We start from the raw sequence: 26602 nt of genomic DNA on the forward strand, positions 1-26602 counted from the left end.
ACAACTTTTGCTAAGTTGTTTTCCTCCTCATGCTTGGATCTTCTCTCCCTTTGATCCCATCTTCCTCTGGTTTGAGGCTAATAGCCTAGACTCTAGTCTACCCTGCAAGTGATTCCTCTTGGTCACTGATACCTAGCTGGGCTATCATCGAGATCGCCTAGGGCTAGTCTATTGAAATGGTCGATGCCATTTCGTGGTGTGCTACACATAGAACTCTACTATACAATGGCTGGCTCTTCTTGACAACCTCCAATGGTCATGTGGATCCCACAATGGAGAATCAAGATAGAGCCATGTTATAACTACTTGTCACCAACAAAAAACAAGAAACAAAATGACAACTTATTTACAGAGCCGAGTTTGGCACGACTTCAAAATTGAAACTCACAAAACACAGAAAAGTAACATCTACTCTATCACACTGGAATTTCAATATTTAAGCCATTATTTACAGTTTTCAAACAAAAATATAACTCTAAGAAAGAAACCAGAAAATGATCTTCAAATTGTTATTCAAAAGATGTTCTTTGTTCCACCTATCCAACCTCCTTTTAACCTCATTACAGAATTCCCATTGGGTCTTTTATATCCTCCTAAACATGTCTTGAATCATCCCTAACAGACGAGATTCAACTTGACACCATTCAGTTTCTGACTATAACTAATATTTGTATTTCCATTAGGTCATCGCATTAGCACTGAAACACTTATTCCAACATCCGATGGAAGTTTGCAACTCACTTGATTTTCTATCAGGTCATCAGAGTACCATCAAAACACTTACTTTGATGTCCGATGACATTTTACCAATTTCGTACTTCCTCGTCGGTTTCCATTGGGTCATCGGAGTAACAACAAAACATTCTTACCAATGGCCGATGGTGCACTCCCAATAGAATGCTTCCTTGTTGGGTTATTGGTGTATCCCCAAACATGTTCTACCAATGGTCGATGATGCGCTCCAAACCTTTTGCCTTCCCATTGGGTTATCGGTGTAGCTCCAAACATGTGATACCGATAGCCAATGGTGCACTCCAAACCGCATGCTTTCCCATCGAATTATCAGGCAGCACAAAAACTAGTCTTGCCGATAGCCAATGGCTCCTTCCAACTTACTCCAACCTGCTGGCGACCTTAGCGGGTTATCGGGGTAGGTGGAAAACACTCCCACTGACAAACGATGGCACCTTATCGAGTTATCGGGGTAAGTATAGCTGACACATGAACTCTAAAAAGAAAACAAAAATGCACTCCAAGCTCCCTATAAACAACCTGATGGACTAGAACTAGTCCTTATGCCAAAATTGCCAAAAAAATTGAAAAGGGTATTTGCTCACTCTTAGGTGCCCCTGCACCAATTTGATAAGAAGATCCCCTATAAAGGTAGTACATGATAAGGGTCTAGAAGAGGCATGAAAAAAATAAATGGAGTGTGGAGCACCTTTTAGAATTTTTTTCTGCATAGCATATGTATTTGTGCCAAAGGAAAACAGATAGAGGTTGGATTAAAAAAGAGAAAAATGCATCTTTGTATCCTACAATGAAGATTCTAAAGTGTTTCCATGGTTTTTAACCCCATTATCAAAACAATAATTTTATCTCATTTAGAAATTAAAAGCAATTATTGGAAACCTTTTAGTCTTTGAAGAATTCTTTTTGTGTCTTTAAACCCCTTTGTAACCTTCAACACTTAGCCATTTCATATCTTATCAATTTTTTACCTTAGTTCCAAAACCATTGTTGGACTTTGATGGAGTTCTTGCAACCCATAGGAGTCCCAACATGATTTAAGTACTATAATGTTCCCTTTTATTTTGATGTTAAAACATGTTTTAGACCATACTAAGGTTTTATAATTAATGTCAAAAATCAATGGGGTTTTCACAACCCATGCCAAGCCCAACATGTCTTTTTCTCTTTCAAAAGTTTCTCTGTCTCATGAAGTTTGTTCCCCAAATTGTTAGTGTTAAATTTAGCTACCACAACCTTGTCAAAGACCATTGGGATTTTCATAAATTTTTGTTCTTCTAACAGTGTTATTGTTTTCCTTTGATGATAAAGCTTCCAATGTAAAAAGGAGAGAAGGGAAGAAAAATAAAGTCTTTTCTATTTAAGGCGGTGGGCATGAGACAAGTTTCAACAACCTTGTTGGAGGTCATTGGGATTCTCACAACCTAGTGTTTCCCCAATACTTCTCATCATTACACATATTTCAAAGTGAAAATAAGAAATGACCAATGAAGGAAAGAAAGACAAAATTTATGAAATTAGGAAGATAAGAAGTCATGACAATCTTGTCAACTATTGATAGAATTTCCACAACCTAGTTGATAGCTGACATTTGATCCAAAGATAATTTCTAAATATTAAACAAAAAATGAACAGGAGAATAAAAAATATGGAAAAATAATATCGTTTTGAAACCTTCACCGGTTTTTGAGGGGATTCCAAAACCTGATTATTGCTCGATGCTCGTTGAAAAGGCAAAATTGAATTTGGTGCTAATTCATTTGACATTAATGGTGCCAAATCCAAAGTTTATATAATTAATTTAGCAACAGAAAGTTAATTATATTACCTAGTTTTAACTTTTGAATGTTAATTGCAAGTGATAAATAAAGATTTGTAGAGCTCAGAAGCATAATTTAAGTAAAAAATTGAGTGCAGACCTCTAAATGAAGATTCTTCTCCATGGTGCAAATAAGAAGTGAGTATTGGTTCTTAATTGCTAAAAATTTAGTTTTGCATTGATATAAGTATTTCTTTACGAAAAACTCTCCACATAAATCCAACCCAAATAAGGGGAAACTCTATCATTTTTTTCCCAAAATTCAAAACTATTATATTTTAGGCACACCTACAAAGATGATGTATAAGTAATTAGCTTATAAACATCTTTTAGGATCAGAGAACATCCTAAGTAAAATTGGAGACACATGGCTAGGGAACATAAACCTTGATGAGTTCTTAGAAATCGTTAATTACCCAAATAAATATATAGTCATGCTAAGAGTAGTTGAAACAAGATTGCTCAAAGATGTTTTTGATTAAGGGAAAACAGGTTTTGAGGGGACCAGAAACCACGTACACTAGGTTTTGAAGGGACCCGAAACCCTCAGATTTTGCTAGGATCTGGAACCTACAAAGAAACTTCTGCTAGTAAATATAGGCACATTAAATCAGCAAATCATATCAACCAAATTGGCAAGTGCCAGCCAGAAGCCCGCACTACCACAAAAAGGAAAAATCCAGCCAGACTAAAAGAAAATCATTATAAAATCTACTGGCAACACAACCTAAGCCTATTAGTGAAGTTGATGAACTCCCACATCTAGACATCAGGGATTTTTTGGGTTCCCCTCCCCATGTGCATAAAAATCAGGAAGCTAAAGGCTAACCTGTCCCTTAACCAAAAACCATCACAAACTAAGCTGGGCCCTTCAAAACTGTCAGCATCAAGCCAAACATAAAAATAAAAAATGGGGTTTTGAAAGGGTCCCCTAACCTTCTAGTTGGGTTTTAAAATGGCTCCCAAAACCATCAAACTGAACAAAGAAAACCATAAAAGATCCTTCAGAAACCCCACCTAAATAGGGGAAAGAGAAAGAAAGGAAACCAACCTACCATCCTTGGTTCTCCTGTAGAGACAAAATTGGGCATCAACAACCCTATGCAAATCCAACCCACCCTCCACAATACTAGTCAAAAGACCAAGAAGCCCCTTGACCACCCGATCACCATGCAACCACTCCACCTCCATAGGAGGGCACATTACCTCAAGAGGAAAGTCATGGAAACAAGCAACAAGAAAACAAGCCATCAAAAAGATACTAGCAGGAGAAGCATCGAGGTTGCACACCAAAGAATCAGGTCTGCCACAAGTGTTCAGCTCCATCACCAAAGGAACAAACCCCACCTCAAAAGGGGAAAGGTTAATCAAAAGGAGAAGCCACACCAACCACAACCTGAGATCCAACTAGCCTCTGCCAAACAAAAAAGTCTCCAAAAAGGAAACTCCAGCTCTAGCCCCAGAGAATATCTCTGCCTCAATAGGAGATAACACCACCATAACAGGCATAAAGAGCAAAAAAAGAAGCCAAAAAGACACTGCAACCTTAGGAAAATCCACCCGAGTCCCATCCACCTCTATAGGACAGGAGAACAGATCATAAAGAGAAGCAGGGGTAAATATCTAGGAAAAGACAATGACAGAGAGGCTGAACAGAGGACCCACAAAAGGGCCAAACTGCACATAACAAACCCCACTGAATAGAGGACCCACGAAAGGCCCAGGCCACACAAAACAAGCCCCATCCCAGCAGGAGACAAAGCTTCCCTTGCAAGGTCACCAAAGGCAAAGCACACACCAGAGCGGCCCTATAGGCACCAGCGACAACGATAGGGAAGGGAAGAGGGGGCCCCGATTGCCGAAGAAACTCTAGAAACCAACCTCAATTTCAAACTGCCCTTCGTTTCCACTCATCGCCATCCGCATCTTTGTTTTCCCCTCCATCCTCTGTTGTTTTAGTGGAGCCACAACCCCCCAAAACCCTAGCAGAGATTCCTAATGCTCTCCCACCCATCGTTATTTTGCTCCGATTGCTAAAAGATGTTGCATTGCTTGTCATTATGTACAATTTATAAATTTGGTCCTTGAGTGTATAAAAATGTACACCCCACATACCATGGAAATAAGAACTAATGATGAAAAAGTCTTAATCACTCTAGACCAAGCTATAATAAGTGGTTGTTTCAGGCTTCTAGAAAGGGAAATGTTTGCAAACTAAGACTTTTCCATTTGATAATTATAGGCTAGTAATAAAAAATGGGTATTATAGAGTCATGATTGAAATAGTTCACAACAACCAAGAAATAAAAAGTCCAGTTACCTAAGATCATACACAAGACTCGTTTTAAGGGAGAGATTGCTAACATTATAAGTCCTTTAAATAATTTGCGGGGAAATAGGAGCACACATGACTTTGAAGAGTAGATGTTTTTCTTTGTGTAAATCATATGCACAAGAGAACAATACTTAAATTGTGATAGCATCACTAGTGATAGAATTCATTCAATGATTACATATTTTTCTCACAACAATTTTTTCTACGTGTCATCTTATTTAATTTATGTACTAGCCTATACAAGACCATGTATTGGGATAATACATGTTGAGTAGTATGATAACAACATCTAAATCTATAATTACTATCTTGACCTGCAATTAGAAAAAAAATACTCCAAATTTAGAAGAGTTAATAATGTATTTACAATTAGATTAGTTAGAGAGTTGTAGATAGACTTAGGACAAAGATTATAACTTGAATCCATCTAATTTATCAATTAGAATGGGATCCATTTCTTAAAATTTCAATGATGCTTTATGGATTTAGACATGAGCTGCTTAGGTAAAGTCAAGATAAATCTATCCTGCTAGAAATTTGTACGAAAGTCTATGAGGTGAATAAAAGATGTTCTATGAGGAAGAAGGTTGGAATTTTGTTTCCTATTAGGCTTGGATACTACATCCGTAATATCCAATTTGATTTTCTTAATATTGAAAGAGATTTGGTTAAATACATCATTTCTACCTATTATCACTACACGTTTCCTTTTGATAACAAGGAATTTGCTAAGAATAATTTTCATTTGGGCCCTACATTTCATTATGTGCAACATATGAAAGATTACTAGGTTGATTGTTTAGATGATTATGAAGTTAGAAAGAGGAGTTTGATGATGATGAGCATAATTTTTTTTGTCACACTTCAGTTAGGATGCAATATAGATGGAGTGGAGGATGATTAATATGATCTATTTGACCCCATTTATACTTCTAATATTTAAATACAACCCATCATCATCTTTGATTGGAGTGTACAGACCCAAGAACTTCCAAAAATGGATTGTTGTAGTCTTGAGAAGTGTAAATAAGTTAGGCTAGTGGAACAAATTCCACACTAAGCTTCAGAGGGTAGTGAAAAAATTTAATATATCCTTACAATAGTTACATAAACATAAAAAAAATAAACATAAATAACACATATACCACAATACAATGATTTACATGGGAAAAATAATTTTAAGAGAAAAAACCCAAACTTCAAAAGTCGCTCAATATATTATTAATAAATCAACAACATATTACAATGTACTTGAAGAGAAAGCTTCTTATATGACTATCACTAATGGAGATCCAAAGGTAACTCAACATTTATAAGACTCAAAATAAATCACAATAAAAATCCTTAACATAGTGACCTCATAATAAAAAGGTTGAATTGTAGGGGAAACAAGGCACACAAAATATCCATCATTAGATCTATGACTTAACGACCATACCCACCCCTTTCAACCCTCCACACTCACTTATCAATATTAAAATTTTATCATAAATACATTTTTATTGTTACAAGGTTGAGACATGATTTTTCTAAAAAGAAGAACACAAATATGGCTAGCTAAGAAATAGGTAGAGGCATCAAAGGTCAAACCTAAAAGAGGACAGAAGGAAGGATGCCAAACTGAACATAGCTCTACAAAAATTTCTTCCTCAACGGTACCTAATCCAACTAAACAAACATTTACTATAGTTGAAAGTGGAGGTGGGAATAAGTTACCTAAAAAGAAGAAATATGCAAAAAAAGACATGTAATGATGGTCTTGCTAAAGATATGATAACAAATGAAAAAGAAAAGGAGAATGCAATCATAGAAAATGAGAAAGAGGAAGAGAATACAGAGGAATAGGAGTAAGAAGCTAAAATTATTGAGATAGATCAAGAAAAGAACCCTCAAAAAGTTAAGCCTCCTTCCTCTTTCCCTTTAAATCTAAAAAATATCACAAAAACTTCTCCACTGAAGAGGACCCTTTAGTTCACTCTTGATTCTTTTAAAAGTTCCTTAGGTTCCCTTTCTTCTCCATCATGTTTGGAAAATACATTGTTAAAGAAAAGAAAGGTTGAACCTATGAAATTCTCAACTGATGATATTGTAGGACAATTATTACTAACATCCCCAAAGGCCAAAAGGTTAAAGACTACTTCCAGATTAATGAACGATGAAAATCATGAGTATATATTTATAAAAATTACACATCCATTAGTACAAAAGGAACCCAACCAAGCCACTACTCTTGACTTTAACATGACTAGGATAAACCTGGGGCGTCCAAGTAGAGACAAAGATGTCCACAATTTCCATGTGATAGCCACCAATTTGATGAAAATAACAGAAAAATATAAACATGACAAAGAGGAATTGAAAACAAGAATCAAATTTCCTACAAACTACTTGAAGTCACTTGTAGATCCATCTACTCAACCTATTAGCACATTTGAAGCTTCTTTTGATCTAAATTTTGATCCAGGTAAGGAAATGGCAAAAAATGTATAGAATGATAGTTTCTTTGGTAGAATTACACAAGAATGGATAAAAAATATTAAAACCAAAGGAATTTGATTTATTAAGAATGTGAGGAAAGTGAATGCTCATCTAATTATAACATGCAATGTCATTATATTAATACAGAAATCAACAATACCAAGCAAGATGAAGTTGGGTGGTTATAGAAAGGGCAATAGCTTATGGAGATTGTTGGGATTGGCATGGATAAAACTATAGTGGATAACATTATAAGAGATTCTCAGGATACTTAATGTATAATATGGAAAGAGAGCTTCAAATGGAAGGATACTTTCCTCAAACAAATCATCAAAGAGTAAAGAAAGTTGCTCAAATATTGCAACTAAATGTTGAATGAGGTAGCTCAATAATTCATAGATATGAGATGCCACTATGGATGAGTTGAAATTCAAGTTAAAAAATACAATCGGTTCTCTCTTAGACCCCAAGGCTTTCAATGAGGAGAATTTAAATAAATTAGCGCAAATCAATTCAACATTATCCTAGTATGTGAACCATATAAAAAATTTCTCTTCTAGAAATGAGGTTGTTTGGGCTAATAAAGCCTTATTGAAGCTTAGAATTCAAAATATCATTTTCCCTAATCAGGAAGAAGTCATGATAGTGGTATAGGCCTTGAAGGATTATAAGTTTTGGTTGGTAGAACAACAACAAAATCAAGAAGATGGAGCTAATGTAGATCAACAAGAAGCGCGACATTCTAACACATTCTCTCTTTTATTATAAATTTTGAGGTTTTATAATTTTAAAATATTTTACAACAAATAATATCATTGCAGTGCTAAAAAAACACTTGACACTTTTTTATTGTTTGTTTACTAACTCTCACATTTCACAAAGAATTGTTTTCTAAATATTACCTCATATCCATATATATTAAAAATTATATTTTTCTTATAAACATAAATTAAAAATTTCAACAAACTATTAATACATGGTTGTCTTGTAAAATGACATTAATTTTCTTTTCTTCATTTAGCATGGTAAATTGGACATATTTTACTAACTTTATAGACCTTTGATTCTCATACTTGAAAAATTAACCTTAACCAAGTTACTTCACAAGTAGTACTCCACAATGATTTACACCTGACTTCAATAGATCAAAAATAAATAATTGGTTGGTTCTTTCTTATCCGAGATAGAGTGCTTAGTATATCTATATTTTCTTTTTAATCTATACACTTTTTAATTCCAACTAAAAAGAAAGAGGATGCGCAGGAATCAGCGAGAAATAAGTGATGCAGGAGCTCCTTGCCAGCCAAGTGCAAAAAATATTTTCAATTCGTACCTAAATGGTATAGTACGTATAGAGCAAAAAGAGGGTTGAAGCAACAACAATAAGCTGATTTCGTTCTGTATCTTCCAGACCCCTAGACAGAAAGAAAATTCATTATTAGACAGTTTAGCTATTCATTATTAGACAGTTGAGCTTTTGTATCAACTCATGACCTAAAAGCTCAAAGCGCCAGAAACTATTTTAAATTTTTTTATTACAATATTTTAAAAAACTAAATATGATTAATTTCTAAATTAATATAAGAAAAAACATACTAAAAATTTATATAAAAATAATATAAAATTAAAAACAATTATATCTTAATCCTACCATTTTAAAATATTCTAATAAATTCATATATTTATAATAAATATTGTAAAATAATATATATTGCTTATTATAATTTTTTACGGTTTATTAATAATTTGAAGTGTCATATATACAGTTTTTTGGAAAAAATAATCTCTCCACTAATTTTATTATTGTAATATAGGATTTAAAAGTGCAAACGGCCATATAGCCTGTCAAATTCGAGGCCTGCTTAGCTCTACTAATGGCTGTTTAAAGACGTTAGTCAGAAATTATAGGACACAGAAAATTGTCACTGTAGTCCAAGATATTTATTATGATGTTTCAAATACATTCATTTTGAAGTATATCTAAATTTAATATTGACAATTCAGGACAAAGAAATGAGTAGGGTAAGAGGTCTTTTATTTGTTTCTATTTATTATTTCACAAATTATGACAAAGAAATAAGTAGGTGTAGCTAAGTTTTTCACTTGTTTTCATTTCTCATGTTTTTTCCGAATCATGAAGAAGAAATGAGTATCTGTAGATAGGTCTTTCACTTGCTTTCTATTTTCACAAATCATCACAAAGTAATCAGTTTAGATAGATCTTTTGTTTGCTTTCTTTATTATATCAATCATAACAAAGCAACGAGTAGGTTTAGGTAGGCTGAAGCTATTCTGGTTCCAAAACAGACTTTTCGTACAGCGTGTTAGTGACAGGTTAGTCAATCGCAACCGTTTATTGCAAAATCGACAAAATGCGCGACTAACACGCGTGTTAGTCAATCCAATAGGTCTCACACTTACTTTCATTTATTATGACTTTCATTTAGAAAGCAGAGGACATTTTGTTAAATTGACAGGCTTCTATAATGTTTATCAGTTGAATAGTGTATTCAAATGGCACCTATGTAGGGGGAAAATAATGGACTTTTGGACGTCGGTGGGTATCAAAGTTTGCATATTTTCAAGATATTAAATACAAACTTATCCTGTATAAGCCTTCCCATTTCATCACGTTCAACTGAGCATCCAATCTTTTATTGATTTAATTTGATTTTCGTATAGCTCACTTATAAATTATACAATTGAAGAAACTTTATATGTTTTCCTACATTCCATTAATCTTTTTTTTAAAGCACATTTAAAATTTAGCACTGGCAAATCATGATAAAACAATGAACATCTTTAGATAGTTCTTCCACTTGCTTTCATATTTAGAAAGAATTGGGTTTAGCTTGTTCTTCTTATTTAGTCAATCTTACATAACTAAAAAACTAGCAATAATAATATATATTAAATTTTATTTAATAATTTTTAAAATGTCATTTTTTTCTTCTATTAATTCATGTTGAGAATAGTCGATGGATAAATGAAATCTAAGTATTTAAATTTTATTATTTTTTTAATATTGAATTCTTGTGATAACATTTGAACTACATCAATAATGTAAGTCTTATTCAAACGTTAACTTGAGATTCAATTTTCAACTATATTAATGTTTGATTGTTGTTTGAATACCATTGTGAGTTTTTTTACTTTTTATTGTGAAGTAAAAAGAAAGATATATGAAAAATTAACTATGTCTTAAAAAAAATCCTCTTCTATGAAATTGTATCATTTATTTATAAATTATTAATCTTTTAGACAAAATACATACATTAAATATATTTTATAATATGTTTACAAAATTGATTCACATATTGAATGAGTGCAGATTACTATCTAATATCATAGTATTAATTAAATACAAAGAAGAATAACAATAATTTAAGTCATCCACAATTAATTAATGATAATTATTACAATAATAAACTATTTTATGCAATCTAATATGTGTTAACCTTCACTTGAACTATACTTTCAAACATCAAATCACCATTATGAACCAAGTAAAATATAATCAAACACATTGCCAATAAAAAAAACAGACTACCGTAAATTTAATTTGGATCTTTAACTTCACAAATAAATATATTATATCTTTGAATTTTTTTTTATTATTTCAAAATATATATCTCTACTAAATATAGAAAACTAACAATTATAGAAAGTAGATGCAACATTTCTCTTGTTGACTTCACATGACAATTAGTACCATACAATGTTAAGGCACAATATTTTAATGGATATGGTCCACATGTTCTAGTTAAATTTGTGAAGTAAATTACACAATTAAGAAATACTATTTTTATCCCACTTAATAGATCAAAGGAATTAGAAAAGAAACCATAGTTCTATATATCTACTTAGATTGTGTTAGTTAAGGAAATAAAATGTACATTGAGACTAAACAAATTTCAAAGATGAAACTTCCTTGTCCTCTTGATGTTCCTTTGCAAAAGTCAGTTTTACCCAAATGAGATGATCTTTTTCATTCATATAAAATATAAAAATTTAATAAAATTATATTAAAATAGAAAAAATATTAGAAGTTCATTTATATTTAATTAGTTAACATGGAATGGGTATATCAACATGTCCTTTAGAAGTGTACATTTCAATTAATTTTAAAAATTTATTTATTTCAATCATATTTTCTTGCATGATTGTTTATATATTAATAATCAATGTTAAGTTGTTTCTTATTAAAGTGGGGAAGGGTCCCAACCTTTACAAATGAGACAAAAAATATGGAACGACAAATTATTGTGAGACCAAAGAGATTCTATAATCTATGTTATGCTGTTTATTTGTAATTTTGAATAGAATTTGATAAGAATTTGTGTTTTTATAAGAATATTTTTTGTCGATCAATGTAAATTTTTTCCACGTCTTTGACATTTTCATGTTATTAGAAAAAAAAGATAATTTTTTACTAGGTGAATAAATAATTTTATGTTTTGATAAAATGTTTATTATTCTAATTTAATTAGTTAATGTATTTTTTTCATGTGGGATTTTACGCTTTAAAATTTTATTTATTCTTGTTAATTTAGATTATTCTCTTAAAAGGCCTATCACTAGATTTACTTTATTGGTTCTTGGTCTTGCTAGTATTTCCTTTTCTTTATGGAGAAGAAAATTTGTTGTCATGGGAGGCCATAGACTATGTGTTGAGACTTCTTTGTTCACATTTCTCAATAAGAACACTAAATTTTGGGAGATATTTGATAAGACGAGAATAACCCCTTTTTTCAAGGCTATGAAAGGGAGCCATCAAAATTTATCCTCACACTTTATGAATATTTGGAAGAATGGTATAGTTGTGGTTGGAGGGGTTAAAATGGAAGTGTTAGAGGATTTAATTGCCTAAGTAATTGGGCTTAAATGTGAAGGAGAGAAGATTCCTAGACTAAGCTAGAAGCATGCTTATGAAGACTATATGACAATTTTCTTGGAGGAAGGAGAGAATCTTAAGAGACACCAAAATGGGTGTAGATGGGAAGATCTTATGCCACCATAGGGAGCTATGAACTATCATCTTGTCAACTATTTTACCTTAGAAGGTAGGTTTTCCATGGTTCATGGTTACCACTTTCTCCTCCTAAATCATTTGCTACACCAAAAACCAATAAGTTACCCATTCTTTCTTTTCTCTTCAATGGGTAAATGTGATGCTAAGGTGGTTTACCTCCATTACATCAGGGTTTAATTTATGTCATTCATAACTACTATTTATAGAACACACATATTGTTAACCTTGTCCTTCCTCGTGTTTCCCCCATGGGGGCGTCATTGGATAGAAAATATTATATCACATCCATTCATATTGAAGTGTTTAATATCCCAAAAATGAGGGTGCAATATATTTCCTATTGATGAAAATAGGGGAGTTTTTAATTCTGAATATGAAAAAATACAATATTTGGTGAAAATAGGGAGGTTTTTAATTCGGGCTATGTATTGGGAGGGGGTGACAAAAAAAGGAGTTTAAGGCAATATTTTTTGAAAATAGGGAGATTATTTAGTATTCCATGAATGCACGTGCTATAACCAAAGTTCACTAAGTGAATCCCCCATGGTTTCCCCAATGGACTAGGATTAAAACCCTCAGCCACTAGGTATTTGCAGAAAAATAATTAATTTTAAGGTGCGTGTGTGTGTGTATGTATATATATACATATATATACACACACATATAAACATATACATACATACATACATACATACATACATACATACATACATACATGTGTGTGTGTGTATACATGTATATATGTATGTATATATATGTGTGTATGTATATATATATATATATATATGTGTATATATCTATATGCATATATGTCTCTGGACACACACACGCATATATATATATATATATATATATATTTGTGTGTGTGTGTATTTGTATGTGTATGTGTATGTGTATGTGTATGTGTACGTATATATGTATATTGTCATGCCCAAAATTTAGGGCAAAAACGGAATGATTTATTTTTTAAAAATACCAACTAATTAACATTAAGTTCACTAACATGACATGCACTAATGTATTTTCCATATCTATATTCGAGCTAATTTTGATACTAAACCAAGTAACGAAATTAATTAAAATTTATTTGCGGAAAATTAAATGATTTAATTTTATTTTCACAAGATACCCAGTCAATAGATTAATTATGTCCACCACTAGAGGTCCTGGCATGTGCACAGACTCTGGCTCATTTCCACCCTGACTCTCTACAGGAATAGGAGCTAGGCTCCTGCTTCATTCTCTATCAACAGATCTATGACTCCTAGAGCCATGACTTCTAACCTGAGGGTTCTCTGCTAGGATCCTTTCCTGAACTATGCTAATAAGATTCTGTATTGCCGCTAAGAGGTCTCAGTTAGGCTCATTTGGCTATTCGGGAGGTGCTCCTGGGTTCTCTTCTGGAACCAATGCCTCCCTCACTACCTCTTCGCGTTCTATGCGCACACGTCTAGGACCCCATCTGCGCTTGCGAGCTTGTCGCGTTGTCGGAGGCATCCTAAGAGGAAAATAAGACAAAATAAATAATTAATTTCTTTTAGAATAATATTAATTCAAATAAATTTAAATGTCTGATAAAATCAATTTAACAAAATAATTTAAATAATCTAAGGCAAAAAGTAAGTGGAGTAAGGTTCCTAGTGTGGAAACCTTGCTCTGATACCAAAATGTCATGCCCAAAATTTAGGGCAAAAACGGAATGATTTTTTTTTTTTTAAATACCAACTAATTAACATTAAGTTCGCTAACACGACATGCACTAATGTATTTGCCATATCTATATTTGAGCTAATTCTGATACTAAACCAAGTAACTAAATTAATTAAAATTTATTTAAAAAAAACTAAATGATTTAATTTTATTTTCACAAGATACCTAGTCAATAGATTAATTATGTCCCCATAGACAACCAAAGTTACAATCGAGCTAAACTCCTAACTTTTAATTTTCAAGTTCTCATAAATAGTTAATTTAGAAATATTTAATCTTAATTTAAAACTCCTCAATCTAATAAAGTTAAAATAATTATTTACTTCTCCATTACTTAATTTAAATCATTTCGTACTATTTGAAAGTCAAATAATAATTGCATACAATTTTCACTTGAACCATTTCTACTTATTTACATTTATATAGAACATAATTATATAATGACAACCTTATATATATATATATATATATATATATATATATATATATATATATACCTAGGGTTTTACCCATTCAAACTCTATCTAATCAAATATCTATCTCAAAACCTCTTTCTCTTTTTATTTTATTTATAAAAATAAAACTTCCCTTAAGATATTTTATTATTTTACCCTAATCATATTTTGTTTGCCCTAACCCCAAGCTTTGGATTAGGGCATTCCATTTAATATATATATATTTTGTTGTACCTTTGATTTATTTTTTGTTCGGACTGTGCAGGGTTGAAACCCATCAAGCGGCAGCCATGGTGAAGATCGTAGGTTAAAGGGGGTGATGGGGGCACCACTGTGTGTCCACACAGTGGCGGCACGGCACCACTATGTGTCCACATAGTGGCAGCCGCGACCGACACTGTGTGTCCACACAGTGGGAGCCGCAACGGCCCACACCACTATGTGTCCACACAGTGGCGGCTGCAACCGACACTGTGTGTCCACATAGTGGGAGCCGTAGTGGCCCACACTGTGTGACCATACAGTGGAAGCCACGGCCCACACTGTGTGTTCACACAGTGGAAGCCGTGAGGCCGACCATTGTGTGTACACACAGTGGGGTCTGCGGCAATACAAAAAAACCCCTTTTTTTCTAAAGTTATAAATATTTTTATTTTTATGTAATATATATATTCAACGCATTTTATTTTATTTTATTTTTTTAAACATAGTTATAATGATATACATGCAAACTGCCTTAATACTATATTAGTATAAATTTATAAATTCCATGAGGCATCCAATTAAAATAAATAGGCTCTAGTATTTTGATTTAGATGAAGAGGATATAGATGGGTTAATGATTTTCAAACTTCATTCTACTATATTGCTTTTATAGGAAACATAAATAAATAATTTTTTTTTCGATATACAACATGCATGCAAATCTAACTTATGCCTTTTCTATTTAATTTTATTTTGAATGCCTAAGAATGGAATGAATTTCCTGCTAAGCTATTTATCATAACACATCGGATATACTTTTTTTTCTGAACTTAGGGACTACTAATTTAGGAATGCATAATTCTTTTCTGCAATAAATACATTTACTGATTCTGCAATTACTACTGCAATTGAATAGATATTTTTATTAAAGCCTAACAACAACTTCAACTCATATTTTCTGCAATTAAAATGAAGACAAATTCACAGATAAAAAGAAAAAAACACAGAATTAAATAAAACTAATTTTCATATTACAATGACTATTGCATGCAATTCAAAAGTAATTCTTTTCAAATAGAAAATAGGAATATATCTAGCTTTTTACAATACTAAAGATATTCTGCAAAGTTTACAAGATGTTTCTTTATTTAAATACAATAACTAAACTCATGTCTATATTTCGAATTTACAAATAGCCTCTCATTCCAATGAATGAGGGTGTATTTCTCCTTTTAAAACTAATAAATACAATTACAATTAAATATCTGCAACAATAATCTCCTGCAACTTCCCACTTGACCTATTCTTTTCTCCCGACAATCCTGCATAATAAATCACAAATATGACCATGGAGTGCTCACCTCCCAGCCTAGGCTAACTGGTAGCCACCCCCGAGCTTGGAGAACCAAGCCCTAGACGGGATACAAACATGCAAACACATAGAAGACAAAAATACACACAGATTTCAGACACACTCCCATCCCGGCTACACTGCACCACACTTTGGTGATGCCCTTTTTAAGGGTGGTAGTGGACCAATATCCTGAGGAGAACTGCAAGTATGGAAAACATGTAGCCACCTCATGGCACAAAAATTACATCAAGAATTTCAACCCCTTATTCCTTATGGCCCCCAAGGCATTCTAGCCTTATATCCCTCCTTTTGACCCCCATTGCACAAACAGGCCATGCAGCAAGGGTCACACAAAAATCCCTTGTGATCACTCTCATAACAAGAGTCTCTCACTCGAGGGTTATCACTGCTACCACCCACAAGATCCTCCTCTCTCCCAAGAGTAAGAGGTCTTGAAAACTCCCAAAAACACATACAAAACAATATACAAAAATACCAAGTGAAATTTTCAAAAAGGACATACAAGAAAATAGATTTCTTACACCAACATACTTTCAAACACATGCAAAAAAAGAAGTCATTTTAAGAATAATGTAACCAACCTTAATCTGCTCAAAGGTAGGATAGTATTTGAGGAAGAGCTACCCAATTCCACGGATCTTCTTCTTCTACCCTTCGCCAAATTTTACTATTCAAATCTATTCTATCCTTTTCAAAAATTCTCTTGTCTCCAAAAATGGAGAGTGGGTGATTACCCTCAAATTTTCAAATTCTTGCTTAAGAAGCTCATTCTCTCAGTTCTCACAAGTTTCTAAAAACTAAAGAGGAAGGTAAGACAGAATGGGAAAGAGAACTCTCATTCGAAAAGGAAAGTTTACAACTAGGTTCAAACTTCTATTTTCAATTTTCGCACAACTCAGAAAAGTCAAATTTTAGAGTGTCTAAAAGGTCACTTAGGAGTAGAAACTTGCCTAAAATTACCCCTAACCCTTAGGTATACCTTATGGGCTTTAGGAAACCCTATTAAACTACCCCTAGGTGTTCATTTAACCCATTTTAAACCCCTTTGAAGTTTATTTTCGGGTCAAACATATGTTGACCACTCCAAAGATTCTTTTCCCAAGGTATTTATGACATCATGTTATATTAAATGAAAAAGCTATAGTTGAACACTTTCCCACCAAGAGACAACAATAAAATTTAAACTTAAATCCACACATGTGTCAAGTGACACAAATAAAACATTTTTACAATTTAAAACATGAAATCGTCTCTTGTGGATTTTACACAAGTAAATTAAATACACTTAACACACATGCAGCATATACTATTACGAATAAAATACAACACAAATGGGGTGTTGTCTCTCCAAATAGACAACCCCTGGCTTACAAACAAACAAAAGTCTAGGTTTGGTTCTCCATAATATTTCCATGGTCACATGGATAACTTCCTGCGCATCTCAATCTACACATTAGTACTTTCAAATATCCACATATAATATAATTCAAAGGAATAATAATACACATCATCACTTGAATACAATTTACATCTGAATAAATTAAATACATCTTTTATGCAATCAATTTCACATAAGCAATTCATCCTAATTCACCTTAACTTACACATTCATCATAATTCTATTATCATATTAAAGTCCTGCAATTTCAATAATGACATTTATCACCGCAATTTCATCTCATTCAAAAATCATGTAGTGTTCTATCTCATAAGCATATAAGTAAATCATCAAAATATAGCAATGTTATCCAAATCGTGAAATCATATAAGTTCTAAGTTTCAAAATGCATCAAAATAAAGTATCCATAATAGTCAATATATAAAAATCACTGAAATGTCAGACTGAGTCGAGGTGAGGCCTCACATATATACAGTTGTATATATAGACACATATATATACATATATATATAAATATATATATATATATATATAAATATATAAATATATATATATATATATATAAATATATAAATATATATATATATGTATATATATGTCTATATATATGTATATATACATGTATATACATGTATATATATATATGCATATATATACATGTATATACATATATATACATGTATATATATAAATGTATATATATGGACAGACACACGCACACACAAAGGATGAAGAAGTTGATCAAGATCCCCAACTCTACTCTCTAGGATAATGGCGATATTCTCTCTCTCTCTCTCTCTCTCTCTCTCTCTCTCTCTCTCTCTCTCTAAGATCAACAAGCTAATTAAGCTCCCCAATTCTACTCTCCAGGATTATCATGATATTTATAATTTATATATATATATATTTACAAAGGATCAACAAGTTTGTCATGCTCCCCAATTCTACTCTCTAGGATGATGGTGATATTTATACTCCAAGATCTAACGATATTTCTTTTGAAGAATGGTTGGATATCCTACAAAAATAATGGCAAACTATTAAGGAACTGAAGTCCCTTAATGATAACTAACTATTTTTTTCTTCTTACTTGCTCCCTCATTTTTTGGCTCTCTAGTTCTAAAGACTTTCTATTTTTTTTCCTTTTCAATATCAATCTCACTCCTTGTGAGATTCATTTCATTTTTCTTGATGGTGGCTATGTAATGGGTCTAGGCCCTTCCCATGCTAATCTAATCAAAATAAAATATCAATAAAAATTTAATTAAATTGATATATTTTTAGAAATATCATTAAATATTCATTAAGGTAAATCATGGATTTTATAACTTTAGTATAAAAAAGTTTCTTAATACATTCAATTGATCATAAGCCTACGAAAAATAACATGATAAAAGTCTCTAAACTATTATTTATATATAAGGATATGCAACTAAGCGAACACAACAATGGTAGAAATATAACTAGATGTTTTCATATGATAGTTGAGTGTCATGGATTTTAATCAATAGAATTATCTTAAACATCATTCATATCTTCATATTTAGGTTTGTACACTTAATTGTATTCATCTTTATTAGTCGAGACTAATATTTATAATCAATAAAAACCATTTCAAAATGACTCCTGCTAAATTATATCAATCTACTTTTTATAACAATAAACTTATACCCAAATATACATGTAGTTTATTGTACAGTGTATCTGCTACACATGGAAATGTGATCAATAGTCTATTGATATTTAATATCTTAACACTTATCCTATATGAATACTTTCCCAATGTAACCATATATTTGTATGGCATAATTATAATATTCAAAATTAGCTTACCATGAATATGCATGCACCATGAACTACATACATGTGGCCATTGGGTCTAAGAGTTGTAGCGTTGCATTGAATATGAGGTAACCTAAAAGATGAAATAAATTCTCTATAACCATACCATCAATGGTGTATATGAAATTTATAATGTGTTTTTTCTAGCTATAAGAACAAATACGTGGTCAAGGTCCATCCACTAGGTTAGAAAGATGATGCTAGCATTTTGTGGAAATAATAATTAATTAAACCTAAAAAATATCTTTCTCAAATTCATTTAAATTAAAAGAATTTTTTTTTTCTTAATGGTAAATCTAGGTTAATCCAATGAAATGTAATCATATAAGTATATTGATTATTTAAGTTAATCAATTGGTATTATTCATAGCACTAATAGAAATATTTATAATTATTTTTAGAAAGCAAACAAGAAGCATGGACTACTTAAATCTAATATTGAAGAATGAGTTTCAAATAACTAAATGTCTAAAATTTTGTAGCTCAAGATCAAGAAATAGCCTTAATAATTTATTATAATTAGAATATTGGTCTCTACTCTAATCGAGATCATGCTCACTTATTTGATTCTAATTGAATATAATTTATTCTATAGCCACTAGTTTGACCTATAATAGTCTCTAAATGTTTCCACTTGCAAAACTTGAAAAATGAGCATAACCACAATAGATTATCTCTCTTGTGGACCATTGAAAATTGCATAGGGTGAGAGAAAAAGTATCAAAAACCTTCATTTAATGGTCTTTTTTTTTTTGGAATGAAGTTGCCTTTATTGGAAGGTGACTCAAAAATCACCTTCAAATAAATGGGAGCATTCATTCAAAGTTTGTAATGGAAAATGACCTCCGAAGGAAGGTCATTTGCATAAAAGGATAAAATGACCTCAATTTAAAGGTTTCTATCACTTTTCATATAGATGACCTTACTTTGAAGGTCCTTTTCTTGTGATGCCCCTCTCCTACGACACTATTTATATTTTTGAAGGATTTCATATTGATCATAAAATTATAACTATAACTCATCATATATGAAATAGTTATATTAAATATAGAGTATAATTAGATGTAAAATAATTATATTTAAATACATTAAATTAATACAATGAATCCCCAAACATAATCAATTAACTAAGTTTATTAAATTAATTTAATAGTTTAAACAATGAAAAGTTAAATGTAACTGATTAATTTAGCTTTTATTAAAATTGGTTGAATATTACAGATAATCAAAAGTTAATGTGAATGGAAAATTAATTTTAATAGATTTTGGAAGAGAAAGTTTCTATTCAAGAAAGCTATCAATTATTCCTAGGAAGGGATAAAATTTAATGAAGGAAAAAGCTGGTTTTTTTTTTTAAATGTTACTAAAACCATGTGAATTTAGAATAGTTTCTATCACTAAAAAATCAACCTTCTATTTATCTTAGAAAAGTCTAAATGCATGGGGAAGGATGAATGGATTTCGCAGAAGAAGGATGGGAAGAGATTTTTTGAACTGGGGATTTTCATATGTCTCTGTGATGGTTTTCCATGGAGGAGGAGCGAACCCTACCAATTTGTAACTGGTGATAATGGAAGTGACTCAAAGCCAAAACCTAACATGAGATGGAATGTTTGCTATAGATAGGAGATTGTTGAGGAGCTGGGCTAGACCGAGAGCTTTAGATCGTGCCTTCAGGCTTGGGTGCATTGCATTTTTCAGGTAGGCGAGAATCTCCTCTGAGCATGTTGTGTGGATTTCTTTTCTTATGTCTTTGTGCTCATACAGATTACCAGAATAAAATTGTCTGTGAATATGCTTTGGTTTGGTCTTTTATGAGTAGATGCTTTTATGATTTATTGTTTTAATCTTCACACTATCTTGAGATTTATAATTAAAATAATTCATTCTAAGATGATTTTAATGACAGTAAATTCATGGCTATCTGTTCTTTTTCTTTCTGAGTTATCTTGGAGCATCCTATAACGAGGATGATTATTGCCTATCCTTCTTGTGACAAATTTATCCACGTGCTCTTCCTGTATCCTCCTTGTTGGATTGGCCTATTGGATCTGCAATTTGCTTTAAGTTTTATTTTATCTATTTATTTTTTAATTCTTTGGTGGGGTGGTGTTTGTTGTTTTTCCCCACCATGTATTTCCTTAAGCGTGGGTTCCTTTTCCACGTAAGGTGGGAGCTTCCCACCTACGTGAGGGGCGGATCCCACCTACATGGGGAGGGGGAAACCTCTCTCCCACACAACATGAGTTCCCCACCTATGTGGAGAGGAGATCCCTCCACCACGTAGAGTGGGACTCAATTTTCAACTATATTAATGTTTGATTGTTGTTTGAATCACATTGTGAGTTTTTTTATTTTTTATTGTGAGGTAAAAAGAAAGATATATGAAAAATTAACTATGTCTTAAAAAAAATCATCTTCTATGAAATTGTATCATTTATTTATAAATTATTAATCTTTTGGAAAAAATACATACATTAAATATATTCTATAATATGTTTACAAAATTGATTCACATATTGAATTAGTGCAGATTACTATCTAATATCGTAGTATTAATTAAATACAAAGAATAATAACAATAATTTAAGTCATCCACAATTAATTAATAATAATAATTATAATAATAGACTATTTTATGGAATCTAATATGTGTTAACCTTCACTTGAACTATAATTTCAAACATAAAATCCCTTGAACTATTTTTTGGCTCTCTAGTTCTAAAGACTTTCTATTTTTTTTCCTTTTCAAGAGCAAGCTCACTCCCTGTGAGATTCATTTCATTTTTATTGATGGTGGCTATGTAATGGGTCTAGGCCCTTCCCATACTAATCTAATCAAAACAAAATATCAATATAAATTTAATTAAATTGATATATTTTTGGAAATATCATTTAATATTCATTAAAGTAAATCATGGATTTTATAACTTTAGTATAAAAAAGTTTCTTAATACATTCAATTGATCATAAGCCTACCAAAAATAACATGATAAAAGTCTCTAAACTATTATTTATATACAAGGATATGCAACTAAGAGAACACAATAATGATAGAAATACAACTAGATGTTTTCATATGATAGTTGAGTGTCATGGATTTTAATCAATAGAATTATCTTAAACATCATTCATATCTTCATCTTTAGGTTTGTACACTTAATTTTATTCATCTTTATTAGTCGAGACTAATATTTATAATCAATAAAAATCATTTCAAAATGACTCCTGCTAAATTATATCAATCTACTTTTTATAACAATAAACTTATACCCAACTATACATGTAGTTTATTGTACAGTGTATCTGTTGCACATGGAAATGTGATCAATAGTCTATTGATAATTAATATCTTAACAGTTATCCTATATGAATACTTTCCCCAATGTACCCATATATTTGTATTGCCTAATTATAATATTCAAAATTAGCTTACCATGAATATTTTAAGTGCATGCACCATGAACTATATACATGTGGCCATTGGGTCTAAGAGTTGTAGCATTGGGTCTAAGAGTTCTAGCATTGCATTGAATATGAGGTAACCTAAAAGATGAAATAAAGTCTCTATAACCATACCATCAATGGTGTATATGAAATTAATAGTGTGTTTTTTTCTAGCTATAAGAACAAATATGTGGCCAAGGTCCATCCACTACATTAGAAAGATGATGCCAACATTTTGTGGAAATAATAATTAATTAAACCTAAAAAATATCTTTATTTAAAAGAATTTTTTTTTTCTTAATGGTAAATCTAGGTTAATCCAATGAAATGTAATCATATAAATATAATGATTATTGAAGTTAATCAATTGGTATTATTCATAGGACTAATAGAAATATTTATAATTTTTTTTTAGAAAGCAAGCAAGAAGCATAGACAACTTAAATCTAATATTGAAGAATGAGTTTCAAATAACTAAATGTCTAAGATTTTGTAGCTCAAGATCAATAAATAGCCTTAATAATTTATTATAATTAGAATATTGGTCTCTACTCTGATGGAGATGATGCTCACTTATTTGGTTCTAATTCCATATAATTTATTCTTTAGCCACTAGCTTGACCTATAATAGTCTCTAAATTTTTCACCATTGAAAATTGCATAGGGTGAGAGAGAAAGTATCAAAAACCTTCATTTAATGGTCTTTTTTCGTTTTGGAATGAAGTTGCCTTTATTGGAAGGTGACTCAAAAATCACCTTCAAATAAATTTAAGCATTCATTCAAAGTTTGTAATGGAAAATGACCTCTGAAGGAAGGTCATTTGCATAAAAGGATAAAATGACCTCAATTCAAAGGTTTCTATCACTTTTCATGGAGATGACCTTACTTTGAAGGTCCTTTTCTTGTGATGCCCCTCTCCTACCATACTATTTATATTTTTCAAGGATTTCATATGATCATAAAATTATAATTATAACTCATCATATATGAAATAGTTATATTAAATATAGAGTATAATTAGATTTTAAATAATTATATTTAAATACGTTAAATTAATACAATGAATCCCCAAACATAATCAATTAATTAAATTTATTAAATTAAATTAATAGTTTAAACAATGAAAAGTTAAATGTAATTGATTAATTTAGCTTTTATTTAAATTGGTTGAATATTACAGATAATCAAAAGTTAATGTGAATGGAAAATTAATTTTAATAGATTTTGGAAGAGAAAGTTTCTATTCGAGAAAGGTATCAATTATTCCTAGGAAGGGATAAAATTTAATGAAGGAAAAAGATGGGTTTTTTTTAAATGTTACTAAAACCATGTGAATTTAGAATAGTTTCTATCACTAAACAATCAACCTTCTATTTATCCTAGAAAAGTCTAAATGCATGGGGAAGGATGAACGGATTTTGCAGAAGAAGGATGGGAAGAGATTTTTCGAACTAGGGATTTTCATATGTCTATGTGATGGTGTTCCATGGAGGAGGAGCTAACCCTACCAATTTGTAACTGGTGATAATGGAAGCGACTCAAAGCCAAAACCAAACATGAGATGGAATGTTTGCTATAGATAGGAGATTGTTGAAGAGCTGGGTCAAACTGAGAGCTTTAGATCATGTCTTCAAGCTTGGGTGCATTGCATTTTTCAGGTAGGCGAGAATCTCCTCTGAGCATTTTGTGTGGATTTCTTTTCTTATGTCTTTGTGCTGATACAGATTACCAGAATAAAATTGTCTGTGAATATGCTTTGGTTTGGTCTTTTATGAGTAGATGCTTTTATGATTTATTGTTTTAATCTTCACACTGTCTTGAGATTTATAATTAAAAAAATTCGTTCTAAGGTGATTTTAATGACAGTAAATTCATGGCTATCTGTTCTTTTTCTTTCTGAGTTATCTTGGAGCATCCTATAAAGAGGACGATTACTGCCTATCCTTCTTTTGACAAATTTATCCTCGGTGTGTTGTACCTATGCTCTTCCTGTATCCTCCTTGTTGGAATGCATCTGTTAACGTATTTATAAATACAACACTCTTAAGGAAAAAATATTGTGTGAATCAATCATTAGTATTTCTTAATGTTTTGCAGAAGAATGCTTTAATTTCATTGTAGCTATGGATACATTATTGTTTAGGGTGGAATAATAATGTGAATGGATGATTAGTGTGCCGAGTGATCTGTAAAGTCTTTAATTTTCTTTGAGCAAAGAATTTCAATAAAAGTTGTTTATTTACTCAATTATATATATACCTGTTGTATTAGTATGTTATTTTAGTCAATTTAATTTGAAATTACTTAAATAACTATAGACTTTAGGGTATGGTAATTTAGGTTTGAGATCCTCTGTATTTTGAATAGGCTTAGTATGATCAATATTTGAGAGTTTCTCTGTAGGTTCTATTTTAGAAGTAATGGTTCTATTTTAGAAGTAATGGTGTGAAAATGTACATAAATATAGTGTTAATGGTAGTTTCAAATGTTAAAATTAGTCTAATTAGTTTTCTGATTAATGACTTTAGAACAAGATCTGAATGTTTTTCACCTGTGTGATCTATGATTTTGTAGTTAATAATATTTGGCTATTAGCAAGTAAATTAAGAGTTTACTTTGTAGGTACCTGCAAGTATTGTAGTAAATTGGGCAATGTTGTGGTCGTAATGTTTGTCTTACATATGGTTGTTAATTTCAGAAAGTCACTCAATAATATCTGGAGATTAGTGAGAGATTTTGTAATGATTGTATATAGGGTAAGGTAGTTAGTTTAATTTAATTAAGTAAATTATCATTGGATGAAATATTTGATTTCTAGGGTTATATTCATTTTGATAAAAGAAATTATATATATGTATTGTTAATGTTAGAATTATTTAAGATGTTTATTCATTAGTGATAGTAATTATGTTCAAGGTTGAGTGGAAGAATGAAAGTCCATATGCTATCTTTGAACATTAATCTATAATAAAGGTTATGCATTTATCATAATATTGTGTATGAATATTTAAACTTTTGTATCACTTATCATAGATTGAATTTGTACAAATAGGTTGAGATCATTATTTAAAAGGGGGAATTCATTATTTTGATTTTAGGGTAGTATAAGTGTTAATGTTTTGGCAAGGATAACTTGTGTTCTTGGTTAAATTGAGTTGGAAGGGGGATTTCTTATATGAATCTTCTGGGATAAGTATTCTTTTTAACAAATTGATGATTATCCTCAAAACTTCTGATATTAAAATGCTTATGCTTTGGTTTTAGATAAATTATTGTTTGTGGACTCGAGTGAATGACCCTACTATGAGTATGAATGTGTTAAGAAAATTTTCTACTTCTTGTCTGGTAATGGAAAAAGATTAAATTAATATGATGTGTGTGTATTGGCTATGGATAGCCTACTTCTATGAGTCTTGTATTGGATATATCTCCCTTGAGTCGATCCATTGTAAAATAGGTTATATCTTAGGAATGTTATATTGTATACTATACATGATCATAACAACATATTGATTTGAGCATATTTATACAGAGATCTATGTGTGAATCTTATGCATATCAATTCTAGCCTTTAATTCATCTCTGTTTTACCTTAGTGGGTGGCAGCTGATGAGAGAACTGTCTAGGGTATGAGGCCCTAGAAAGGGTTGTGTACCCATTTTTATAATTTATACTTTTAAGTCAAACTATGAAGTCTCTGCGCTTTCACATAGGCAAGTCCATCTACGATGAGCCCTTGAGGCTATAGGTCTAGC

This window comes from Cryptomeria japonica, chromosome 10 (assembly GCF_030272615.1).
Source record: "Cryptomeria japonica chromosome 10, Sugi_1.0, whole genome shotgun sequence".
In the NCBI taxonomy this organism is placed as follows: domain Eukaryota; kingdom Viridiplantae; phylum Streptophyta; class Pinopsida; order Cupressales; family Cupressaceae; genus Cryptomeria; species Cryptomeria japonica.